The sequence below is a fragment of the Rhinopithecus roxellana genome, chromosome 10, assembly GCF_007565055.1.
Source record: "Rhinopithecus roxellana isolate Shanxi Qingling chromosome 10, ASM756505v1, whole genome shotgun sequence".
NCBI classification, from domain to species: Eukaryota; Metazoa; Chordata; class Mammalia; order Primates; family Cercopithecidae; genus Rhinopithecus; species Rhinopithecus roxellana.
In genome coordinates this window covers 1241020-1258682 of record NC_044558.1, presented here as the reverse complement: position 1 = coordinate 1258682, position 17663 = coordinate 1241020, and the positions used below count along the sequence as shown (strand labels likewise).

The following is a 17663-nucleotide window of genomic DNA, read 5'->3' as shown; positions in this document are numbered from 1 at the left end:
TGGGAGGGAGAAAGAGCTACTGAGAGGTTTCAGGTAGTTATCCACATGCTCCTCAAACCCTGAGATGTGATCTAGTTTGTGGCTAAGAATGCCAAGGCAATGAGCTATTCTGGTGTCCCTGCCTTTCTCCCTCCCCCTTAAGAAATCTGAGGTTTCAGGAACTAGGCTCTTCTAATAACCCGAAGCCCCCCTATACCTCTAAAAGAATTCGCTCCTCTCTTTTCTTGCTATACCCCAGAAATGCTAGGCATGTGGGGAATGCAGTCTCTCCAGAGCAGGCCACCAGCCACCTGCTGGACGAAGTCCCTCACCAGCCCAACCTATAGGCCTTTCTCTTCCTTCCACTCTTCCAGTTCTATCTAGAACTGCTCAAAACCCCAATAAGACTACTCACCCTCAGAAAATAACACCCACCAAAACACTCCCAAAAAAAGGCATTTACATGGCTTTGCTAAGCAGAAAGAAATCTCACCCACTTCTACCACCTCATCCAGGGAAATACAAAGTCCAGAATAAGCTCAGTAGACTCAAAGGTGTTTTGTACAGTCTTCTGGCCTTGGGGCCCTAAACAGCATTTTCAGCTCTAGCTATTTGGTCACCAAATAATCTAAATATCTCCTAATCTTTTAAGCCTAAAAATTTCAGGGACTCCTCGCTGACACTGTGGACTCAGGAATCTCAGCACTAAAGGGCAGTGGCAAGGGATGGCCTCACTTACTGGTGCTCTCCATCACCAAGGACAGTTGTTCTCTCACCTTTGCATTTGTTTGTGGTCTTGTCCAGTATGGCCTTAGTGGAAACAATCTTGCCATATCTAAGGGAGAGGAAAATGCAAAGTAATAATCTGGGGGCAGAGACTAAGAATAGGACAGAGATTCAGACATCTCGACAAATCCGTGCCCTTTCCATGGTCCAACTTTTCCTACTCAAGCCTTAATAAAAATAAAAAAGAAATGGGAGCCGGGTGCAGTAGCTCACACCTGTAATCCCAGAATTTTGGGAGGCTGAGGCTGGAGGATCACTTGAGGTCAGGAGCTTGAGGCCAGCCTGGCCCAACATCATGAAGCCTCACCTCTACTAAAAATACAAAAATTAGCTGGGCATCATGCCAGTAGTCCCAGCTACTTGGGAGGCTGAGGCAGGAGAATTGCTTGAACCTGGGAGGTAGAAGTTACAGTGAGCCAAGATGGCACCACTGCATTCCAGCCTGGATGACAGAGCGAGACTCCATCTCAAAAAAAGAAAAGAAAGAAATGGGTTAAAAATGCCACACTTAATATAAACGCATCCTCCCCAAAGGTACCTAAAAGAAATAAGGTAACTGTAGTCCTTATAATACCAACACATTTCTCTCCTCTTTCCCAGCTAAGACTCACACCCTAGTTGGAAAGAGACGACTGTCTTTTGGGGAAAGAAGCTTGGCAATGTCCACACAAAAGAGTGTGTAGAGGCAGAGCGCTGGCTGGAATTCCCTGAGGACTAAAAAGAATCCTTGCTATTACTTATTTTCTTTTGGAAAACACCACGGATCCTATGAAAAAACTATAGACATTGTTCTTCTCTGATACCCTATTCCCATCACCCCTCCACTGACCCCTTTAACTGAAGGTCAACCTGAGCCAAATTGCTTTGGTTCAAATGCTGGTTCTGCCACATTTTAGTTATGTGTGATCTTGAACAAGTCATTTAACCTTTTGGTGTCTCAGCCTCATCATCTGTAAAATGGAGATAGGATTGTTAGGAATGTGAAATGAATAAACACAAATCATTAATGTCTACCACATGGTAAGCACTTAAAAATTTTAATTGCTATTTTTATTATACTCAAGGAACCTCAACTATAATACCTCTCTTTGCCTTACTCTAAGACTTCTATTTCTCACTGTCAAGATTTGAGAGTGTTAGGGAGGGGAGTGGGAACTGTAGTATTAAAAAAAATTTTGTGTGTGTGTGTGTGCGTCAGGGTCTGGCTCTGTTGCCCAGGCTGGAGTGCAGTGGTGTGAACATGGTTCACTGCAGCCTCGAACTCCTGGGCTCAAGCAATTCTCCTGCCTCAGCCTCCTGAATAGCTGGGACCAAAGATGTGCACCACAATGTCCGCCTAATTTAAAAAATTATTTGTAGAGATAGGATCTTACTATGCTGCCCAGGCTGGTCTTTAATTCCTGGCCTCAATCAATCCTGCTGCCTTGGCCTCCAAAAGTGCTGGGATTACACCTGACAGCCACCATGCCCAGCTCTAAGAAAATCATCTTATAAACAAAAAAAGTCTAAATTTTGGTGATAAGGCCAAAGGGCTGCATATCCTTTCTTCTTCTTTCTTCTTTCTTCTTCCTCCTTCTTCTTCCTCCTCCTCCTCCTTCTTCTTCTTTTCTTTTCTTCTTTCCTTCTTTTCCTCCTTCTCTTTCTCCTTCTCCTTCTTCTTCTTTGAGACAGAGTTTTGCTCTTGTTGCCCAGGCTGGAATGCAATGGCGCGATCTCAGCTCACTGCACCCTCCGCCTCCCGGGTTCAAGCGATTCTCCTGCCTCAGCCTCCCAAGTAGCTGGGATTATAGGTGCACACCACCACACCCAGCTAATTTTTACATTTTTAGTAGAGACGAGGTTTCACCATATTGGCCAGGCTGGTCTCAAACTCCTGACCTCAGGTGATCCACCCGCCTCAGCCTCCCAAAGTGCTGGGATTACAGGTGTGAGCCACCACACTTGGCCAAGTTATAGATTTTTGTCCAGTAAAAATGCAAATTATTTCTGTACAGTAGAAAAAATAATTGCAAAGGTTAGTGGCTTTACTATCCTATAGGACATAAACCAGTTTTTATCTAATGTAGCAATCTTACTCCAATATTCTTTCTTCATTTCCTATAGTTCCTCAAATGTTCTTTGAACTCATTTTGCCATCCTGCTGGTTGGTTCCCTCATTAATGAGTTATAAAAATCTTTGACACTTGTTCATTTTATATTTGCATGACAGTTGTGTTTTCTTTTCATTTTTCGAAACAGAGTTTCGCACTTGTTGCCCAGGCTGGAGTGCAGTGGCACGATCTTGGCTCACTGCAACCTCCACCTCCCCGGTTCAAGCGAGTCTCCTGCCTCAGCTTCTCGAGTAGCTGGGATTACAGGCATGCGCCACCACACCCAGCTAATTTGGTATTTTTAGTAGAGACAGGGTTTCACCATGTTGGTCAGGCTGGTCTTGAACTCCTGACTTCAAGTGATCCACCTGCCTCAGTCTCCCAAACAGCTGGGATTACAGGTATGACGCACTGTGCCCAGCCTGACAGTTGTTTTTTTCAACTTTTTGAAAATTATACTCTGGTAGCAGAGTCACATGGAACTTCTAAAACTTCAGTAGTAGTGTATCACAGATCAGGGATTGTATTAGAGGTGTTCCACTAGAAAAAAGCCTCTACATTCCACTCCAGGAGGGTGAAACTATTAAAGAGACAGAACAGAAATCACTAACAAAGTCAGAAGTACAAGAGCTAACTGAACATAGTTGGCAGGGACTGAATTTGAGAACAATACCCCAAACAAGCAATTTTCCCATCTCTCCTTCCATCCCTAAAGAACATATGATGACTGATTTGTTTTCACTCCTTGGCAGCATCTCACTGACTTTTTTAGTGGAACTTCTGTGATCCAAAGGATTAGACAGAATAAGCCAAGCAATACCCTGGAAGCTGGGAACAGAAAACATTAAAAGGAGGGTGAGGATGGATGTGGCTACCCTAGCCCTTCCAGGCTACATACTCGGATTCATTCCCAGGTTTAGGCAAGGGGAGGGACTCCTGAGAAGTCTGACTGTGGGGCCGAGGACACAAGTGCTGCTATCCCTATGAAGGCCCCAGGGTGGAGCTTGCTGTGGTCTAGCAGCTGAGACTTTGAGCTCAGAATTTCCACTGCAGCTGGCAACAGCTGGGTCACTGCTGTTGCTTCCTTGAAGGAGCCCCTCTGAGAACCAGGAGTTCCAGTCCTAGACTCCACGCCTCTCCTTCCCACATACCAGACTTTAGGATCCAGCAATATTTACTTCCTCTACAACCCAGGGAGAGACAACTGGGACAAAGGCAGGAAGTCCTTCTACGCATGAGAAACATCCTTCCTAGAAAGGCTTAACTCCCTGCTCACAGCAGACAGAGGGCTCTACCCACCTGCTCTGCTCAGTCTCCTCGTCAGGACTCCTATGGCACCTCTTTCATTCCTGCCTCACTCCTGCCTCTCCACAGTCCCCTTTTGGGCTCCTTACTTCAATCCTACATGCTGCCCTTGACTATACTTATGCTTCAGACTCAGCAAAAAATAAGGCAATTGTTCAGAACGGCAAAATAAAAATCACTCTGTATCTGTGGGTTTCCCACTTGTGGATTGAACCAGCCATGGATTGAAAATATGCAGGAAAAAAAAAATGGCCTTTCTTCTAAGAGAGGTTCAGGGAAAAAAAACTAAATTAATAACTGTTGGGTACTATGCTTAGTACCCAGGTGATGAAATAATCTATACACCATATACCTGAGTTCCGAGTTTACCTATAGAACAAATCTGCACATGTACCCCTTAACCTAAAATCAGTTAAAATATATTTTTTTAAAAAGGATGGTTGCATCTGTACTGAACATATGCAGACTTTTTTCTTGTCATTATTCCCTAAACAATACAGTATAACACTTATTTACATGGCATTGGTATTGTATTAGGTATCATATGTAATCTGGAGATAATTTTGATGTATATAGGAGCATGTGCATAGGTTACATGCAAATACTACACAATTTTATTTTATTTTGATTATGTTTGAGACAAAGTCTTGCTCTGTCACCCAGGCTGAAGTGCAGTGGCGTGATCTCGGCTTACTGCAACCTCTGCCTTCTGGGTTCAAGCGATTCTCCTGCCTCAGCCTCCTGAGTAGCCGGGACTACAGGTGCCCACCACCACGCCCAGCTAATTTTTGTAGTTTTAGTAGAGACGGGGTTTCACCATGTTGGCCAGGCTGGTCTCGAACTCCTGACCTCAGGTGATCCACCCATCTTGGCCTCCCAAAGTGTTGGAATTACAGGTGTGAGCCATTGTGCTTGGCCACTACACCAGTTTATCTAAGGGACTTGAGGCCAGGCTCAGTGGCCCATGTCTGTAATTCCAGCTTTTGGGGAGGCCAAGGCAAGAGGAATGACTGAGCCCATGAGTTTGAGACCAGCCTGGGCAACACAATGAAATCTCATCTCTGTAAAATATACAAAAAATTAGCCAAGCATGGTGGCGTGTACCTGTAGTCCTAGCTACTCACGAGGCTGAGGTGGGAGGATTGCTTGAGCCCTGGAGGCTATGGTTAGTTGTGATTACACCACTGCACTCCAGCCTTGGTGACAGAACAAGATCCTGTCTCAAAAAAAATGGGTAGGGATATGAACTCGGTGAATTTTGGTATCCATGCAGGGGGACAGAGGAGGTCCTGGAACAAATCTCCCACAGATACTGAGGAACGAATATATGGTAAAGTCTAATCAAGATTCTTCTGTAAGCAGGGTGCAGTGGCTCACACCTGTAATCCCAGCACTTTGGGAGGCCGAGGTGGGCAGATCACCTGAGGTCAGGAGTTTGAGACCAGCCTGGCCAACATGGTAAAACCCCATCTCTAGCAAAAAAAAAAAAACACACACACACAAAAATTAGCTAGGTCTGGTGGTGTGTGCCTGTAATCTCAGCTACTTGGGAGGCTGAGACTCAGTCTTAAAAAAAAAAAAAAAGATTCTTCTCTGTCTTGTGATGTGAGAGAATTTCTGTAGCACATTATATTTAGTACAAGAAACAAAATTTAGAAATCAAGGACCTAGATTGATATGATACTCTTTCCCTCCCTCATAAACCAACATATCTGCCAATTCCCACCTCTCAAAAATTACCAGTCCAAGACAGTCCCCTTAGTTCCACTTACATACCTTTCTAGCAAGGCAAGCTGAGATAACAGACCAGTTAACAATTTTTTTAAAATATATATTTTTACTATATCTTTTATAGAGACAAGGTCTCACTATGTTGTCCAGCCTGGTTTTGAACTCCTGAGCTCAAGCAATCCTCCTGCCTTGGTCTCCCAAGGTGCTAGGATTACAGGTGTGAGCCACCATGCTCAGCCCAAGGACCAGTTTTAGATATACACCAGACTTTATTTTTTATTGTTTATTATTTTTTGAGCTGGACATCTGTGCACTCTTGTCATTTTTCCAACATTCCTAATTGGGCAATTCCATGATTCAAATCTACTAAAAAGAACTCTGAGGGGTCTTCATGGGGTAGATGCACAGCAATTGCTTCTATCTCCACCTTCTTTATCTGCTAATTTGAGGTCTCCATTCCCAAGGAATATCTCCAGCAGCAGAAAGTCTCCGAAGTACATGATTTGATTGGCGAGTCCCACTTTCTTCCATCCCCACTGCCAGCTCTCTCATGCCTTCTAATTAACATCTATAGAGATACTAAACTTTTCTATTCAAGGTGTAAGGACAGCAACTTTCCACTAAGACCATCAGGTTGGGTGAGGTGCTGGAAAGAAAGCTGGATATGAGGCTTTAAAGGCCCGTCCCACACTGGCTTTCCTTAAAGAAACACATAAAAGCTTTATAATTATATATCAGTAGCAGGTAGAATTTTTTTTTTTTTTTTTTTTGAGATGGAATCTCACTCTATTGCCCAGGCTGGAGTGCAGTGGCATGATCTCGGCACACAGCAAGCTCTGCCTCCTTGGTTCACACCATCCTCCTGCCTCAGCCTCCTAAGTAGCTGGGACTACAGGCGCCCACCACCACGCCTGGCTAATTTTTTTGTATTTTTAGTAGAGACGGGGTTTCACCATGTTAGCCAGGATAGTCCTGATCTCCTGACCTCGTGATCCGCCTGCCTTGGCCTCCCAAAGTGCTGGGATTACAGGCGTAAGCCACCATACCCGGCCAGTAGCAGGTAGAATTTTTTAAGAGAGAGGCTACTGAGTCTCTGGAGTAGAAACAAAATGCTATGTGTCTTTTGTTTCTATGTGTCTATGGAGTAGAAACAAAATGCCATTGCCTTTTAGGATAAGTGAGCTGGCAAGGCCAGGGGTGGTGGCATGCGTCTGTAATCCCAGCTACTGAGGCAGAAGGATCACTTGAGCCCAGGAGTTCAAGACTAGCCTGGACAACATAACGAGACCCTGTCTCAAAACCAAATCTATACTGTCCCTGGAAGCCTACCCACATGCACTCCAACTTACGGTTGACACAGCTTGACAAGATCTTGGTCAGTAGTGCCTGGTTGCAATCCTCGGATGTATAGGTTGGTTTTGCTCAGCTGGTCATTTCCATTGCTTCCACTACTGCTGTTAGGTGTACTGTTGCTTGGGCTAGGTGGTGCCATCTGCTGAGCCAATGACACATATGGCTGCAGAGAGACATGAGGAAGAGGTAGAAGGATTATACATTTACATGTTGGAGAGTGAGGAAGATCCTGGCCCTCTTGAAAAAATGATTCCAAACTATATATAATCACAAATGTGCACTCACTTGGACACACATAGTTTGTTCCTTAGCTCCATATTTTAGCACAGAAGAAGAAATCCAATACCACATTCTGAGATAGCCCAAAGACTTAAAAATCCTGTTGTAGCTTTTAATACATCCTTTATATTTCCTATTCCTTTCTCCCTCTTTTTGCCAGCACTTACATTAGGATTTCCCAGATAACACTCTGTAGGCTGGGCGTGGTGGCTCACACCTGTAATCCCAGCACTTTGGGAGGCCAAGGCGGGTGGATCATGAAGTCAGGAGATCGAGACCATCCTGGCTAACATGGTGAAACCCCATCTCTACTAAAAATACAAAAAAATTAGCCTGGCATGGTGGTGGACGCCTGTAGTCCCAGCTACTCAGGAGGCTGAGGCAGGAGAATGGCATGAACCTGGGAGGCGGAATTTGCAGTGAGCTGAGATCGCGCCACTGCACTCCAGCCTGGGTGACACAGCGTTTGAAAAAAAAGAAAGAAATGCAGGCCAGGTGCGGTGGTTCGTGCCTATAATCCCAGCACTTTGGGAGGCCGAGGCAGGTGGATCACGAGGTCAGGACTTCGAGACCAGCTGACTAATGTGGTGAAACCCCGTCTCTACTAAAAATGCAGGAAAAAAAAAATTAGCCAGGTGTAGTGGCACTCACCTGTAATCCCAGCTACTCAGGAGGCTGAGGCAGGAGAATCGCTTGGTTGCAGTGAGCCGAGATCATGCCACTGCACTCCAGCCTGCGTGACAGGGCGAGACTCCGTTCCCCCGCACCCTCAAAAAAATGCAACTCAAAACCACAGTGGGATACCATCTCACAACAGTCAGAATGGCTAGCATTAAAAAACTAACAGATGCTGGTGAGGTTATGAGGTTATGGAAAAAAGGGAACACTTATACACTGTTGGTGGAAGTGCAAATTAGTTCAACCATTGTGGAAGACAATGTAGTGATTCCTCAAAGACCTAAAAACAGAAATATAATTTAGTATACGTACTGCCGAAGCAAGCACCAGAAATATAATTTAGCCCAGCAATCCCATTGCTGGGTATATACCCAAAGGAATAGAAATCATTCTATCATAAAGACACAAGCATGTATGTATGTTCGCTGAAGCACTATTCACAATAGTAAAGACATGAAATCAACGAAAATGCCCATCAATGGTAGACTGAATAAAGAAAAGGTTGTACATATACACATGTAATACTATGCAACCATAAAAAAGAATGAGATCCTGTCCTTTGCAGGAACATGGTTGGAGCTGGAGGCCATTATCCTTAGCAAACTCACACAGGAACAGAAAACCAAATACCGCATGTTCTCACTTATAAGTAGGAACTAAATGATGAGAACATATATTTACATTAAGGGGAACAATACACACTGGGGTCTGTCCAAGGGCGGAGAGTGAGAGGAGGGAGAGGAACAGGAAAAATAACTAATAGGTTACTAGGCTTAATAACTGGGTGACAAAATAATTTGTAAAACAAACCCCCATAACACAAGATTACCTATATAACAAACCTGCACATGTACCCATGAACTTAAAATAAAAGTTAAATAAATTTAAAAAAGAATCACTTTGAAATTGCCATTTAAGGCCGGGCGCGGTGGCTCAATCCTGTAATCCCAGCACTTTGGGAGGCCGAGACAGGCAGATCACGAGGTCAGGAGATCAAGACCAACCTGGCTAACCTCGTGAAACCCCGTCTCTACTAAAAAAATACAAAAAAAAAAAAACTAGCGGGGCAAGGTGGCGGGCACCTGTAGTCCCAGCTACTCGGGAGGCTGAGGCAGGAGAATGGCATAAACCTGGGAGGCGGAGCTTGCAGTGAGCTGAGATCCGGCCACTGCACTCCAGCCTGGGCGACAGAGGGAGACTCCGTCTCAAAAAAAAAAAAGAAAAGAAATTTCCATTTAATTACTAGTTCTGCAATAATAATAATATACTGGTCCAGGCACAGTGGCTCACATCTGTAATCCCAGCACTTTGGGAGGCTGAGGTGAGACAACTGCTTGAACCCATGAGTTTGAGATCAACCTGAGCAATATAGCAAGACCCCATCTCTACAAAAAATACAAAAATTAGCCGAGGCAGAGTGCAGTGGCTCATGCCTGTAATCCTAGCACTTTGGGAGGCTGAGGCAGATGGTTCACTTGAGGTCAGGAGTTCAAGATCAGCCTGGCCAATATGGCAAAACCCCGTCTCTACTAAAAATACAAAAATTAGCCGGGCTTGGTGGCGCATGCCTGTAATCCCACCTATATGGGAGGCTGAGGCAGAAGAATCGCTTGAACCGGGAAGGCGAAGGTTGCAGTGAGCCAAGATTGCACCATTGCACTCCAGCTTGGGTGACAGAACAAAATTCTGTCTCAAAAAAAAAAAAGGCTGGCCATGGTAGCTCAGGCCTGTAATGTCAGCACTTTGGGAGGGTGCGGCTAGCGGATCATGAGCTCAAGAGACCGGGACCATCTTGGCCAACATGGCAAAACCCTGTCTCTACTAAAAATACAGAAATTAGCTGGGCATGGTGGTGTGTGCTTGTAGTCCCAGCTTCTAGGGAGGCTGAGGCAGGAGAATGGCGTGAACCCGGGAGGAGGCAAAGCTTGCAGTGAGACGAGCTCGCACCACTGCACTCCAGCCTGGATGACAGAGCGAGACTCTGTCTCAAAAAAAGAGAAAAAAAAGAAAAACCCAGGCGAGGTGGCTCACGTCTGTAATTCCAGCACTTTGGGAGGCTCAGGCGGGTGGATCCACCTGAGAGCGAGAGTTCGAGACCAGCCTGACCAACACAGAGAAACCCTGCCTCTACTAAAATACAAAATTAGCTGGGCGTGGTGGTGCATGCCTGTAATCCCAGTTACTCAGGAGGTGGAGGTTGCGGTGAGCTGAGATCGCCCATTGCACTCCAGCCTGGGCAACAAGAGTGAAACTCCCTCTCAGAAAGAAAAAAAGAAAGAAAGAAAAAAAAATAGGCTATTTGTTTGCTACCATAGTTACCATCTTGGTTTTAATACTAAGGTCTTAGCTATAGTTTAAAAATATGACTTAGTCAATAATAAACTTACTACAAGGCCTGAAAAAATTCTTAGAAAAGAAGATATGGCTCAGAAGAAAACAACTTTTCTGCCTTTATGGAGCTTACAGTCAGCAAAACCACTGTGGGGCTGGTCCCTCTGAACAGGAGGTAAATTCTTTTTTTTTTTTTTTTGAGACGGAGTCTCGCTCTGTCGCCCAGGCTGGAGTGCAGTGGCCGGATCTCAGCTCACTGCAAGCTCCGCCTCCCGGGTTTACGCCATTCTCCTGCCTCAGCCTCCCGAGTAGCTGGGACTACAGGCGCCCACCACCTCGCCCTGCTAGGTTTTTTGTATTTTTTAGTAGAGACGGGGTTTCACCGTGTTAGTCAGGATGGTCTCGATCTCCTGACCTCGTGATCTGCCCGTCTCGGCCTCCCAAAGTGCTGGGATTACAGGCTTGAGCCACCACGCCCGGCCAAATTCTTTAGGCTTTTTGCTCTGTAGTAAGCCATTGCTTACTATAAAACAACTTTTATCTCTTGCTATTCTCACGTACCTTCTGAAATTGCTGTATAGGTTTGACAACAAAGAAAAATGGTAGAAAAATATTCACTTTCAAGGGTAAGAGAACACAAGGGGGGAGAAATGGTTAAGAAAGCCCCTAAGTAAAGCTTATCTAGCTTCCTAAAACAATTTGGAGAAAAAGACCCTGTAAACTAATAATATGTTTACCTATAATATGTAAGAGAGAAAGGGGTAATATGTATGAGCACCCAGGGAACTGACATATTCTTACTGGAGAAGGGAAGAATAAAAAGAAGCTATGGTTTCTCCAGAGCCCTACAATGGATTCCTTTTTAAAGTTTCTCAGCTGAGGAAGTTCTAATTCTTCAACAGAAGAGCATCATAAATGCATTTATATCCAAATTGATAGAAAGATAAAGGCTAGGGTAGGCAATGGCTTACTACAGAGCAAAAAGCCTAAAGAATTTACCTCCTGAGCAGAGGGGCCAGTCCCATAGTTGTTTTGCTGACTGTAAGCTCCGTAAAGCAGAAAATTGTCTGAGTTGCCTATCTTTGAATCCATAGTGACTAGCACATGGCAGACATTAAATATTTATTGATGAATAAATAATATCATCAGTTAATATTGTCAGCTAATATCATCATCATGAATAAGCTGCCTTCTCAGCTCTGTTCGATCACTGATAAAGTGAACTACCAAGGGAGCAGTTTTACCTCTATACTTCTTTCATGTTATTTTGGCCTTAAATATAGTCCGGAATGTGGTTAGTATTAGTTCTCAGCAGCTGCTTAAAAGCTAAAAGACAGGCCAGGTGAGGTGGCTTACACTCGTAATCCCAGCACTTTGGGAGGCTGAGATGGGTGGATCACCTGAGGTCAGGAATTCAAGACCATCCGGGCCAACACTGTGAAACCCCGTCTCTACTAAAAATACAAAAATTAGCTGGGTGTGGTGGTGCATGCTTGTAATCCCAGCTACTCCAGAGGCTGAGGCAGGAGAATCGCTTGAACTCAGGAGGCAGAGGATGCAGTGAGTCAAGATCATGCCACTGCACTCCAGCCTGGGCGACAGAGTGAGACTCTGTCTCAAAAAATAAAAAAGCTAAAAAACAAAGTAATGTTTAATATAAGAGGAGATTACAGTGACATACTTTTACATTAAATACTTTAGATCCTATGATCCCCAGATATTTTTATAGGGTATCTTACAGCATAATTCTCTATCCTTTATTTATCATTTTTCAGGTCTCGCTATGTTGCCCAGGCTTGTCTTGAACTCCTGGGCTTAAGCAGTCTTCCAGCCTTGGCCTCCCAAAATGCTGGGATTACAGGTCTGAGTGAGCCACTGTGACTACCCTGTCTATTCTTTAAATACCACACCACCAATTTATAGGGAATTGAGGTATTTCTCACTCCCTCTCTCTCTTCCTCTTTTTTTTTTTTTCTTTTTTTTTTAAGACACAGAGTCTAGCTCTGTCTTCCAGGCTGGAGTGCTGTGGCATGATTATGCTCACTGTTACCTCAAACTCCTGGGCTCAAGTGATCCTCCTGCCTCAGCCTCCCAAGTAGCTAGGACTACAGGCTCATACCACCACACATGGCTAATTTTAAAAAACATTTTTGGCTGGGTGTGGTGGCTCATGCCTGTAATCCCAACATTTTGGGAGACTGAGTGAGAGGATTGTTTGAGGCCAGGAGGTTGAGACCAGCCTGGCAACATGGTGAGACCCCGTCTCTACTAAAAATACAAAAATTAGCTGGGCATGGTGGTGGGCACCTGTAATCCCAGCTACTCAGGAGGCTGAGGTGGGAGGATCACTGGAACCCAGGAGGTGGAGGTTGCAGGGAGCTGAGATCGTGTCACTGCATTCCAGCTTGGGTGACAGAGTGAGACCTGGTCTCAAAATAAAATAAAATAAAATAAAATAAAATAAAATAAAATAAAATAAAATAAAAATTCGTAGAGGTGGAGTCTTGCGATATTACCCAGGTGGATCTTGAACTCCTGGCCTCAAACAATCCTCCCACTTCAGCCTCCCAAAGTGCTTAGATTACAGGTATGAGCCACCATACCTGTTCAAGGTCGTCGTCTTCTTCTTTTTTTTTTTTTTATTGAGACGGAGTTTTGCTCTTGTTGCCCAGGCTGGAGTACAATGGCGCAATATTGGCTTACCGCAACCTCCACCTCCTAGGTTCAAGTGATTCTCCTGCCTCAGCCTCTCGGGTAGCTGGGATTACAGGCATGCGCCACCACGCCCAGCTAATTTTGTACCAAAGTCTTCTTAATATTATGCCTTAAAGATCTCAGTCTCAGTCCTAGACAATTAAAGAAAAACAAAACAGAAGGAATTGCTATATAATTTAAACAAAAGTAACTTTCTGAGTCAGAGAAAGGTAGTCCTCAAGATATTCAGGGCCAGCTCACTGAGTAGGTATTCAGGTACTTGGCTGCCTGCCTCAAAGCTCTAAATCTTTTCAAGTGTATATATCCTTTTATTCAGAAATTCCACTTGTAGGGATGCTTATATATGTGCACAAATATATATGTACAAGGATATTCATTGCATCATTCGTTTATAATAGTAAAATACTGAAAGAGCATATACTCATCAGTGAGAAGACTGGTTACATAAATTATAGTGCATACATAAAAAGAGTATCATTAAAAATGATATGCCACATCCATGCATCTTTTCCTGGAAGGATACTAAAAATATACTATTACATGAAAAAACTAAGCTGTTTAGTACCACTATTACCAATGTTCATATTACTATTTTATTTATTTAAAACATTTTATTTTAAGTTCCGGCATACATGTGCAGGTTTGTTATATAGAGAAACACGTGCCATGGTGGTTTGCTGCACCCATCAACCCATCACTTAGGTACTAAGCCCCACATGCATTAGTTATTTGTCTTGATGCTCTTCCCCCGCCTGTCCACACAACAGGCCCCAGTGTGTGATGTTCCCCTCCCTATGTCCATGTGTTCTCATTGTTCAGCTCCCATTTATAAGCAAGAACATGCAATATTTGGTTTTCTGTTCCTGTATTAGTTAGCTAGGGATAATGGCTTCCAGCTCCATCCATGTCCATGCAAAGGACATAATCTTGTTCCTCTTTATGGCCACATAGTATATTCCATGGTATATATGTACCAGATTTTCTTTATCCAGCCTATCATTGATGGGCATTTGGGTTGATTCCATGTCTTTGCTATTGTGAAGAGAAAGCTCTATATCTTTAAATGTGCTTTCCACAAAGGCATCTCAAGTTCTCCTGCATCCTTGACAGCTGATAGGGGAAATATCAAGCCTCTGCACACAGATGACAGTTCAATATGGGTGAATTATCTATACCTGCAAAGGAAGGAGAATTTTGCCCTTCATTCTAATTTTAGAAACATTTGACCGGGTGCAGTGGCTCATGCGTGTAATCCCAGCATTTTGGGAGGTCAAGGTGGGTAGATCACTTGAGGACAGGAGTTCAAGACCAGCCTGGCCAACATGCTGAAACCCTGTCTCTACTAAAAATAAAAAAATTAGCCAGGCATAGTGGCATGCACCTATAGTCCCAGCTACTCAGGAGGCTGGGGCAGGAGAATCGCTTGAACCCAGGAGGTGGAGGTTGCAGTGAACCGAGATTGTGTCACTATACTCCAGCCTGGGTGATAGAGTGAGATTCCGTCTCAAAAAAAAAAAAAAAAAAAAAATTAAATTACAAGAATTCTTTTTTTAAAAAAGACTCAATTTTTAGAGATTCTTGGTCAGATGCAGTGGCTCAAACTTTTTTTTTTTTTTTTTGAGACAGAGTCTTGCTCTGTCGCCCAGGCTGGAGTGCAGTGGCCGGATCTCAGTTCACTACAAGCTCCGCCTCCTGGGTTTACGCCATTCTCCTGCCTCAGCCTCCCGAGTAGCTGGGACTACGCCCGCCACTTCGCCTGGCTAGTTTTTTGTATTTTTTTAGTAGAGACGGGGTTTCACCGTGTTAGCTAGGATGGTCTCGATCTCCTGACCTCGTGATCCGCCCATCTCGGCCTCCCAAAGTCCTGGAATTACAGGCTTGAGTGGCTCAAACTTTTAATCTCAGCACTTTAGGAGGCCGAGGTGGATGGATCGCTTGAGCCCAGGAGTTTGAGACCAGCCTGGGCAACATGGTAAAACCTCACCTCTACTAAAAGAAATACAAAAATTAGGCTGGGTGCAGTGGCTCATGCTTGTAATCCTAGCACTTTGGGAAGCCATGGTGGGCAGATCACCTGAGGTCAAGAGTTTGAGACCAACCTAGCTAACATGGTGAAACCCCATCTCTACTAAAAGTACAAAAACTAGCCGAACTTGGTGGCGTGTGCCTATAATCCTAGCTACTGGGGAAGCTGAGGCAGGAGAATTGCTTAAACCCAGGAGGTGGAGGTTATAGTGAGTAGAGGTCACCCCACTGCACTCCAGCCTGGGCGACAGAATGATCTTTGTCACACACACACACACACACACATACACACACACACACACAAAGAAATACAAAAATTAGCCAGGCATGATGGTGCATGGCTGCAGTCCTAGCTACTCAAGAGACTGAGGTGGGAGGATGGCTTCACAGAGTGATACTCTGTCTCAAAAAAAAAAAAAAAAAAAAAAAAAGACTCCTAGCAGGGTGCAGTGGCTCACGCCTGTAATCCCAGCACTTTGGGAGGCCGAGGCGGGCAGCTCACATGAGGTCAGGAGTTGGAAACCAGCTTGGCCAACATAGTGAAACCCCGTCGCTGCTAAAAATACAAAAATTAGCCAGGCACCTGTAATCCAAGTTACTCAGGAGGCTGACACAGGAATATCGCTTGAACCCAGGAGGATGAGGTTGCAGTGAGCCGAGATTGCACCACTGCGCTCCAGCCTGGGGGATAAAGCAAGACTCTGTCTTAAAAAAAAAAAAAAAAGACTCTTAATTTTTTTTTTTTTTTTTAGACAGAGTCTCGCTCTGTCGCCCAGGCTGGAGTGCAGTGGCATGATCTCGGCTCACTGCAAGCTCTGCCTCCCGGGTTCACACCATTCTCCTGCCTCAGCCTCCCAAGTAGCTGGGACTACAGGCGCCCGCCACCATGCCCGGCTAATTTTTTGTATTTTTAGTAGAGACAGGGTTTCACCGTGTTAGCCAGGATGGTCTTGATCTCCTGACCTCGTGATCCGCCCGCCTTGGCCTCCCAAAGTGCTGGGATTATAGGCGTGAGCCACCGTGCCTGGCCGAAGACTCTTAATTTTAAAAGAATAACTATTACTGATATTTGGTACTTGTTTTTTTTTTTTTTTTTTTTTTGAGGCAGAGTCTCACTCTGTCGCCGGGGCTGGAGTGCAGTGGCCGGATCTCAGCTCACTGCAAGCTCCGCCTCCCGGGTTTACGCCATTCTCCTGCCTCAGCCTCCCGAGTAGCTGGGACTACAGGCGCCCACCACTTCGTCCGGCTAGTTTTTGTATTTTTAGTAGAGACGGGGTTTCACCGTGTTAGCCAGGATGGTCTCGATCTCCTGACCTCGTGATCCGCCCGTCTCGGCCTCCCAAAGTGCTGGGATTACAGGCTTGAGCCACCGCGCCCGGCCCGATATTTGGTACTTGTATATGGTGCCAAGTATTTTATTTATTTTTTGAGACAGGGTCTTGTACTGTCACCCAAGCTGCAGTGCAGTGGCATGATCGTGACTGACTGCAGCCTTGACCTCCCAGGCTTAAGCAATCCTCCCACCTTAGCCTCCTGAGTAGCTGGGACTACAGGTGCTTGCCATTACATTTTTTAATTTTGTAGAGACATGCTATGTTGCCAAGGCTGGTTTCGTACTCCTGGGCTTGAGGGATCCTCCTGACTCTGCCTCCCAAAGTGTTGGGATTACAGGTGTCAGTCACTACACCTGGCCTGTGCTAAGGATTTTATGTCTACTGTCTCAATTATCCTACCTCTCTTGCTTTCCTTCTGCTTTTATGTGTGGCTGCTCACTCTGAGTAGGGAGTGACACTTCTGGGAAATAGAAATGTCCTTTTCACATGGGTGTCTTCACACATCTTTATATGCTAGATTCCAGTCATCCAACTAACCTTAAATCTGCTGTTCCCTAGCATTCTGCTTTGAATTTGAATGATCAATCAAAGTTTCCTTTTCTGTCTTGGTAACCAAGTGGGTACCTGTCTAGGTTTCACTGGCAGATCTGAAGTCAACAAAGCCCCAGCCTTGAGACTACTTCCCACCTCCAGGGAATAAAACTGAAATTCCTGCATTTCACACAAAAAAATCAGTGAAATACTAGAACTTTTTAAAAACATTACCTACTTTACATGCCTATGGTTTTAAGGCAATACATTAGCTTTCAGTTAATAAATCAAACTTCAAGACTCGTCATCACACTACCAGGCTTTTCGTGCAGTGGCACGATCTCGACTCACTGCAACCTCTACCTCCCAGGTTCAAGCGGTTCTCCTGCCTCAGCCTCCCAAGTACCTGGGACTACAGGCACATGCCACCATGCCTGTGTAAGTTTTGTATTTTTAGTAGAGACTGGGTTTTGCCATGTTGGCCAGGCTGGTCTTGAACTCCTGACCTCAGATGATCTGCCCACCT

The 17663-nt window shown here is 44.7% G+C and overlaps 1 pseudogene; it reads right to left on the bottom strand.

The window, feature by feature from the left end:
* The window catches only part of LOC115892004, a 50214-nt pseudogene that overhangs the window by 13686 nt on the left and 18865 nt on the right, over window positions 1-17663 (bottom strand).